Raw genomic sequence first — 9,446 nt, 5'->3', positions numbered from 1 at the left:
TGTGACCCACACCACGTGACCACATTACTCACAGATCATTGCTCAAGAGCAGCCTGGAGGCAAGGCACATTTTTGGTTATATATTTTTTCATTTTATGATTTTTTTTTCAATTTATGATGATTTTAGATTTGTTTACTTTGACAATTAAGTAAATACAATGTACAGTATTTAATTGTATATTCAGTTTTTAGCTCATCTCATTCTATTTGCACTAAAATCTCATTGTAGCCTATATTCTTTGTATAATGACAAAAAAGGCTTTCTTTTTTTATCAATATTTTTATTTTCAGGTGAGACAATACCAAAAACATTAATGACAACACAACAATGCATAATAAAACCAACAAAACAATAACAAACAACGACTAAAACAAACAAACAACAATAAATAGCAAGCTATACTCATGTGTGAGTATTTATCATGTCATATTTACGCCCATAGACTATAGTTATAACACTTAACACCATAACAATAATATATAAAATAAAAGCTTTCTATTACTTGCACATTTGTCACAATCTCCTGGACTGTTTTATTTCTATTTTGTTACTTCTTGCACTATTTTCATTGTTTTTATTTTATTTATTGTATTGTTTATGTCTTATATACAGTAGGCTATATTTATGTTGCATTGTTCGAGGAGCCTGCATGGGACAAGACAAGCTTTACATTGCCATAATTACACTGTAGCTGCTGTGCAGAGGACAATAAAACCTTTTAATTTAGAATTTTAAAAAACAAGACATTAAATATTCACAATATCCCCTCTGTATGGAATAAAACATTCGGAAGTGTTTTTAATCCAAATGCAAAAATAGGCCATCCCTTGCAAATAACTTCAACACTTTACCATAAATGTATAAGACCTTACCATCACACAGTTGTGGTTCTCAGAAAGAGCAGCAGAGTGCGATGGTGACTTAATTTCCTCTCTTGGAAAAATGACTCACCTCCCTTCCCTTTCTTTCCCAACATTTCCAGTTGCTGCATCCAGTAATGTAAAACACCTTATTTCAATGTAAATAGCCTACTGCTATTCCCATAGTACAAAACATAGCCTATATATCAAAAAGCTGTTTTCATTTAAATGTAATCAGAGCAAAACACATGTATTAACATTATTATCATAAATAGTACATAATGCTTTGATTACAAGCTTGACATTTGACACAAGTACAGCTGCGTCACCTCTGTGGGAAATCGCTTTGGTGTGGTGATTCCACATGTGGTGATGAGGGTGCGCAAATATGATCATATCACCCCCATCCTGAAATCACTACACTGGCTCCCCGTGGAACTGAGGATCGAATACAAGGTCTCCCTCTTCACCCACCAGTGTATCCATGGAACTGCCCCTCCCTACCTCAAGGAACTCCTCACCCCTCATACTTCCTTGAACTCAAATATGAAGCGTTATAAATGAAACCCATTATTATTATTATAGAAACAAATATGTACTGTTTGCTACAGCTATTGTCCCATCAGGCCTGCCAAAGACAGCAACGTGGGGAAATTGTAGATTTTCCATCCGCCTCCTGACCCAGAAAGTGACGCAACTTCTGGTCCAGGCTGTCGTCATCTCACACCTAGACTACTGCAACTCCCTCCTGGCTGGTCTACCTGCATGTGCCATCCGACCTCTGCAGCTCATCCAGAATGCAGCGGCTCGTCTGGTCTTCAACCTTCCAAAACCTTCCCACACCATGCCGCTCCTCCGCTCCCTTCACTGGCTTCCGGTAACTGCTAGAATCCACTTCAAGACACTGGTACTAGCGTACCATGCTGTGAATGGATCAGGCCCTTCCTACATCCAGGACATGGTTAAACTGTACACCCCAGCACTCCGCTCTGCATCAGCCAACCAAACGGCTCGCTGCATCCACACTGCGAGGGGGCCCCAAGTTCCCATCAGCAAAAACACGACGGGTTTGCTATCCTGGCTCCAAAATGGTGGAATGAGCTCCCCATTGACATCAGGACAGCAGAAAGCTTACACATCTTCTGGCGCAGACAAAAAACTAATCTCTTTCGACTCCACTTCGAGCAATACAATTACTAACAAAGCACTTTTATAGGCTACTAATAAAGGTCTGGCTTATCTAAGGCCAGTTGAGTAGCACTTGAAATGTTTTGGCTCTATGCAGTGGCGGCGCTGGGGTAGGTTACAGCCATACCAAGAAATGGCTTAGCCCGACCATGAACAATTATGTTAAAGTAAGCATGTTGAGAACACGGATTGCGAAAATCTACCGGTCGTGTCCACAACACACAAACTGATCCTGCTGTAACAACAAGTGCACGTTACTGACGCAATATGGTTGAGACCATTCGGGCTTATGCTAGAGGGGTGCAAGGAATAGTCTTAAGTAGTAGGGGAGTTTTACTCTCGCGTTATAATATCAGCGCAGCCGCGGTCAGATCAAAATACCTCCGAATGCAATTTGAACAGACCTACAGCCAATCAGAGCAACGAAACGTTGGGTCTGCTGCGTCTCTACTTTAAAGCTTCATCCCATGTTGATGTTCTGGTGTATATCAGTATGTAGTGTCTCTACTTTAAAGGAATGGTATGCTCATGACACTCATTTTTAAATAATTATCATCCGATAAAACAGACCAGTCTCTGCCAGTCTCTCTCTTTTTTTTTTTTTAATCCGATGACATTATCAGTGATTTTAAACTGATTGTATACCGAAATAACATCAACACTGTGGGCGCCGCCATTTTCCGGACGTGACGTAAACCATGCGTTTGGTTTTCGAAGACACGTTGATCTCCATGTTATTTACTGTAGTTTCTCTCTTCAAATATGCCTCACTGTATCGCGAAATATTGCCACAATTCTGATAGGAACAATCCACGGAATGCTCGGTTCCATCTGTTGCCAAAAGGTAAGCGTAAGAAGTACATTCGGAGGCAGTGGCTAGCGAAATGTGGCCGGCCCGAACCGAGAGATTCACAGGCTCATGTATGCAGCGAACATTTCAAATTTCCGGACGACTACTCTGAGAGTATGATAAAACATAACATGGGATTTATGGAACAACCATTACTTAATGGAGATGCAGTACCATCGGTCTTTCTGGTGTCATCACCGACCAGGACACCAGTTCGGCCAGTTGAGAAATCGCCCTCTGCAAGTGTGAAGCGACGGAGGAGCAGAAGTAGTGCTCGGAGTAAGAATAAGGTATGTTATAGCGCATTTCCATTGCAGCGGCTAGCCCCGTTTTAACGTCCAGGCCAGGGCAGTTTTTGGTGGCCTTTCCATATAGCGTAGTATCGGCTAGTGTGTATTTCCCCCCAGTTTTTTCCGGCCCCATAAAATCGTGATTCTATGGCCAGGGACAACGAAGCTGAGTATGCTAAACTAGAGAGGGAATCGCTAGCAAGGGTGGTACTACATGCATACATATAGTATCTTATATCATCCTCCTATTATACACACATGCATTTCCAAACATTTGGACTACCTATGTTGCAAATGTATTATCTTTTCAATTTACACACGGCATCTATTGCACGTCTGTCCGTCCTGGGAGAGGGATCCCTCCTCTGTTGCTCTCCCTGAGGTTTCTCCCATGTTCCCTTTAAACTGTGGGTTTTCTTCGGAAGTTTATCCTTGTACGATGTGAGGGTCTAAGGAAAGAGGGTGTCGTATTGTCATACTGATATGTATGGCTGAATTCCCCCATCCAATCTCTTCACATTGGTCAAAACTTCTTCCTCTGCTGACGAGTCCGAACTCAAATACTCCGCCATGTTTCCGTGTGTTGACAAAGTGAACGCATGGATGACGTCACGACCATCACGTGACTACTGAAAATGGCAAAAATGGCGGCGGCCAGACGGAATATACAGGTTTTGATAAAAAAGAGCTATCAAATCATTATTTACCGGGGAATATCGCTGATTTCTTCAGGGTATGGTTTAAACATAATGTTTCACTAAATACTGAAGTTTTGATTAATTATCTAATGAGTGGACCATTCCTTTAAAGAGTCCTCTCCCCATGAAAATATATCACATTGGGCCCCACCACCAGGCACAGGCCACTTTGTTTATAAATTACCTCGAGGGCCGTACCAAATGGTCTAGCGGTCCGTAGGGGGCCGGAGGTTCCCCACCCCTGCTTTAATATAATAACATTAGTATTAATATCATAACCAAAATGTCGGTGATTAACATTTTGTTTACCTAATACAGACTGATCACGCAATGCTTCAAACTGTCCCTCATCCTAAATAGACTAAAAGCAGTTTTTTTTTGTTTTATATAGATCATTGGCTATGTGGGAAAATACTGTTTGAAATGTATAATTTAAATTAGATGTTAGCTTTTTGTTGGTTATATTTTGTATTCCAGTCTCCCTTCAGATATGTTAAGTGGCATGTCATTCAACACAATGCTGCTCACCTCCTTCAGTTGGGAGAAAAGCTGGTTCAGGTTCAGCATTATGGGGGGACAGGGCTGCTGAGCCTAAAGATGGATCTGTGGGTCGTGGCACCAGGGAGAGGGACAACTGATTTAGTATGAATAGGCGCTAAAAATGTGCCTGCATTTATTAAAGGTAGGTAGGTAAGAATGGAGAAACCAGCTCGAGTGCGCTAGAATTTGAAAGTACACAACCGAAAAAAATCTGTCCCTTCCTTCAGAGTTCCTTACAGAGCCCCTCCTCCAACACACACGAACGCGCACATGACCAATGAGGGCACGAGATCAGTTTGTGCACAGATGGAAGACTGACAGGCAGGTAGGCCATCCAGTTATTTTAGCCGGGCCGGCTCAGATGATTGGTCGTGCTTTTTACAGCGCCACAGCTTCCACAGATGACATTTTTGTATGTATTTCAAAGCATTTCATATATTCATTGCTATCGGGATGTTAAGAGCATTCCATGGAATATAGGGGGCCCCTTAGTGGCTGCGGGGCCCTAAGCGGCCGCTTATGTCGCTTAATGGGTCGGGCCGGCTCTGGAGACACTACATACTGATATACACCTGAATTGTCATACTTTTAAACTTCAGGTCATTAATCTCCTTAAAAAGCTGAGGGTTAGACGAGGTTTCTTTTTCAGAAACAAGTCCTGTTTCTCACTTGAAGCCAGGAAAAGGCTAGTCACTGTGACCTTTTTACCTGTGGTGATTTGATCTATATGAATGCAACTGCCCATTGCCTGGAAAAGTTAGATGCCACCTATCACAGTGCTCTGAGATTTGTTACTAACTGTAAAGCACTTACTCATCACTGTACCCTGTATGCCAAGGCAGGTCTGCCTTCACTAACTGTACGGAGGCTCAGTCACTGGTACACGTTCATCTATAAAGCCATGTTGGGTAAACTACCTTTTTATATCTGCTCTCTGATCTCTCGACAAATTGAAAGTACTTATTGCCTGAGATCTCATGATGTGGTTTTATTAAATGTGCCAAGTGCTAGGACTGTCTTAGGGAAGAAAGCTTTTAGTTGTGCAGCTCCACTAACTTGGAACAGTCTGCAAACATGTTTAAAACTGAGCACTTTGGTTCCCCTGCATCATTTTAAAACTCGGCTGGGTGACATGCCGTTTGATACTCATTGTAAACTGTACCTGTACATTATGTTCTATGTCATCCTTATTGTTGTTCTGTTGTTTTTATGTTACATGTGTAACTAATGTCCTGCAGGTCACCCTCGAAAAAGAGATCTTTTGATCTCAAGTGGCTTTCACCTGGTTAAATAAAGTCGGCCAGAACCAGCCATTTCCTCCTGCAGAAAGGAGATAATCTCCTCCAAGTCACTTCTGAAACTACGACTTTAATCTCGTAACTATGACATTATTCTCGAAATCTGTTTTTTTTCTAAGTGTGGCCCTAATACTCCGTCGTACTAATCCTATGTAGTATGTGAGTTTTTTTAAAGACTTTTCTAGTCCAGATGAGCTTTTATTGGACTGTGAAGGGAAGATTTATGCATGATAATAGCCAAGCATTGCAATACAAATATTGGATTGACACGCTGTTGTTCAAGAAATGTATACACGTTTTATTATATTGCTGCCAGGATAACATCTCAGATATCAAGCTCTCCAAGGCACCAAAATATACGAGATGAATCTATGCAGTATTGAATATCTCCTCGCTCATCGTCCCGTTGAACTTTTCCTCGTCCCGTTGAACTTTCCCTCGTCGCTCATCGTCCCGTTGAACTTTCCCTCGTCGCTCATCGTCCCGTTCAACGACTGCTCGCCGCTCATCGTCCCGTTCAAATTTGCGTTACTCATCGTCCAGTTGAACTTTCCCTCGTCGCTCATCGTCCAGTTGAACTTTCCCTCGTCGCTCATCGACCAGTTGAACTTTCCCTCGTCGCTCATCGACCAGTTGAACTTTCCCTCGTCGCTCATCGACCAGTTGAACTTTCCCTCGTCGCTCATCGTCCCGTTCAACAACTGCTCGTCTACTTCATGGGTGTCCAGGAGTACTGAAAAAACATTTGAGTCATAAATGATGGATGTCAAGACAATAAATGATGTTCTCTAGACTCAAATCACAGCATGAATTCTGTAATAGTTCCTCAAGGGCTTGGTTACTTAATAAATCCTGTTTTTGTAAAAAATGAGCGATGTTGGCAGTGAATTCAGCAACCAAACATTGATGCATTAACTTAAGACATGCAAGTGGTTTGTTTTAGCTCTTATACACACACACGATTAGCTTGACATTGCTGTGTTTCAAATTAATCGTACATTTCACAGATTTCAGATATTTTACACCACTTTTATGCAACACATACTGTTGTCTTTTTGGCCTTTAGAGCTCACCTTTGTGCTCATGCTGGACACCCCCCGTCGAGCCGTTGTTCTGCTGGACGCCCCCCGTCGTGCCGTTGTCCATGGGAACCAGGTTCTGCTGGACACCCCCCGTTGTTGCTTCGCCCCAAATGACAAACCGGTTCTGGACGTCCCCAGTCGTGTTGTCTACCCCAATGACGACCCATTTTTGGACGTCCCCCTCCTTGGCCACTCCCCTAATGACAACCCGGTTCTGGACAGCCTCTGCTGTGGCGGTTTCGCTAATGACGATCAGGTTCTGGACATCCCCCGTCTTGGCTTTGTCCTTAATGATGACCAAGTTCTGGACGCCCCCCGCCGTGGCGTTTCCCCTAATGACGACCCGGTTCTGGACGTCCTCAGTTGTGGAGTCGCCTCCTATGATGACCCATTTTAGGTCACGCCCCGCAGTGGAATTTCCCCTAATGACGACCCGGTTCTGGACGCCCCCCTCCGTGCCGTTGTCCCTCGTTACGACCTGGGTCTGGACATTTGTTGTCTCGTTGTCTGCTCTCTGATTTCTCGACAAATTGAAAGTACTTATTGCCTGAGATCTCATGATGTGGTTTTATTAAATGTGCCAAGTGCTAGGACTGTCTTAGGGAAGAAAGCTTTTAGTTGTGCAGCTCCACTAACTTGGAACAGTCTGCAAACATGTTTAAAACTGAGCACTTTGGTTCCCCTGCATCATTTTAAAACTCGGCTGGGTGACATGCCGTTTGATACTCATTGTAAACTGTACCTGTACATTATGTTCTATGTCATCCTTATTGTTGTTCTGTTGTTTTTATGTTACATGTGTAACTAATGTCCTGCAGGTCACCCTCGAAAAAGAGATCTTTTGATCTCAAGTGGCTTTCACCTGGTTAAATAAAGTCGGCCAGAACCAGCCATTTCCTCCTGCAGAAAGGAGATAATCTCCTCCAAGTCACTTCTGAAACTACGACTTTAATCTCGTAACTATGACATTATTCTCGAAATCTGTTTTTTTTCTAAGTGTGGCCCTAATACTCCGTCGTACTAATCCTATGTAGTATGTGAGTTTTTTTAAAGACTTTTCTAGTCCAGATGAGCTTTTATTGGACTGTGAAGGGAAGATTTATGCATGATAATAGCCAAGCATTGCAATACAAATATTGGATTGACACGCTGTTGTTCAAGAAATGTATACACGTTTTATTATATTGCTGCCAGGATAACATCTCAGATATCAAGCTCTCCAAGGCACCAAAATATACGAGATGAATCTATGCAGTATTGAATATCTCCTCGCTCATCGTCCCGTTGAACTTTTCCTCGTCCCGTTGAACTTTTCCTCGTCCCGTTGAACTTTTCCTCGTCCCGTTGAACTTTCCCTCGTCGCTCATCGTCCCGTTGAACTTTCCCTCGTCGCTCATCGTCCCGTTGAACTTTCCCTCGTCGCTCATCGTCCCGTTCAACGACTGCTCGCCGCTCATCGTCCCGTTCAAATTTGCGTTACTCATCGTCCAGTTGAACTTTCCCTCGTCGCTCATCGTCCAGTTGAACTTTCCCTCGTCGCTCATCGACCAGTTGAACTTTCCCTCGTCGCTCATCGACCAGTTGAACTTTCCCTCGTCGCTCATCGACCAGTTGAACTTTCCCTCGTCGTTCATCGATCAGTTGAACTTTCCCTCGTCGCTCATCGTCCCGTTCAACAACTGCTCGTCTACTTCATGGGTGTCCAGGAGTACTGAAAAAACATTTGAGTCATAAATGATGGATGTCAAGACAATAAATGATGTTCTCTAGACTCAAATCACAGCATGAATTCTGTAATAGTTCCTCAAGGGCTTGGTTACTTAATAAATCCTGTTTTTGTAAAAAATGAGCGATGTTGGCAGTGAATTCAGCAACCAAACATTGATGCATTAACTTAAGACATGCAAGTGGTTTGTTTTAGCTCTTATACACACACACGATTAGCTTGACATTGCTGTGTTTCAAATTAATCGTACATTTCACAGATTTCAGATCTTTTACACCACTTTTATGCAACACATACTGTTGTCTTTTTGGCCTTTAGAGCTCACCTTTGTGCTCATGCTGGACACCCCCCGTCGAGCCGTTGTTCTGCTGGACGCCCCCCGTCATGCCGTTGTCCATGGGAACCAGGTTCTGCTGGACACCCCCCGTTGTTGCTTCGCCCCAAATGACAAACCGGTTCTGGACGTCCCCAGTCGTGTTGTCTACCCCAATGACGACCCATTTTTGGACGTCCCCCTCCTTGGCCACTCCCCTAATGACAATCCGGTTCTGGACAGCCTCTGCTGTGGCGGTTTCGCTAATGACGATCAGGTTCTGGACACCCCCCGTCTTGGCTTTGTCCTTAATGATGACCAAGTTCTGGACGCCCCCCGCCGTGGCGTTTCCCCTAATGACGACCCGGTTCTGGACGTCCTCAGTTGTGGAGTCGCCTCCTATGATGACCCATTTTAGGTCACGCCCCGCAGTGGAATTTCCCCTAATGACGACCCGGTTCTGGACGCCCCCCTCCGTGCCGTTGTCCCTCGTTACGACCTGGGTCTGGACATTTGTTGTCTCGTTGACGCTCTGGGGCTTTTGTTCAGGATTCTGGTGACCAGGCGCATCAGCTGCCACGTCATTAGTTTCTAGTTGTA

Source organism: Pseudochaenichthys georgianus, chromosome 1, assembly GCF_902827115.2.
Source record: "Pseudochaenichthys georgianus chromosome 1, fPseGeo1.2, whole genome shotgun sequence".
NCBI classification, from domain to species: Eukaryota; Metazoa; Chordata; class Actinopteri; order Perciformes; family Channichthyidae; genus Pseudochaenichthys; species Pseudochaenichthys georgianus.
The sequence above is the reverse complement of the archived record's forward strand: the minus strand, read 5'-3'. Positions refer to the sequence as shown.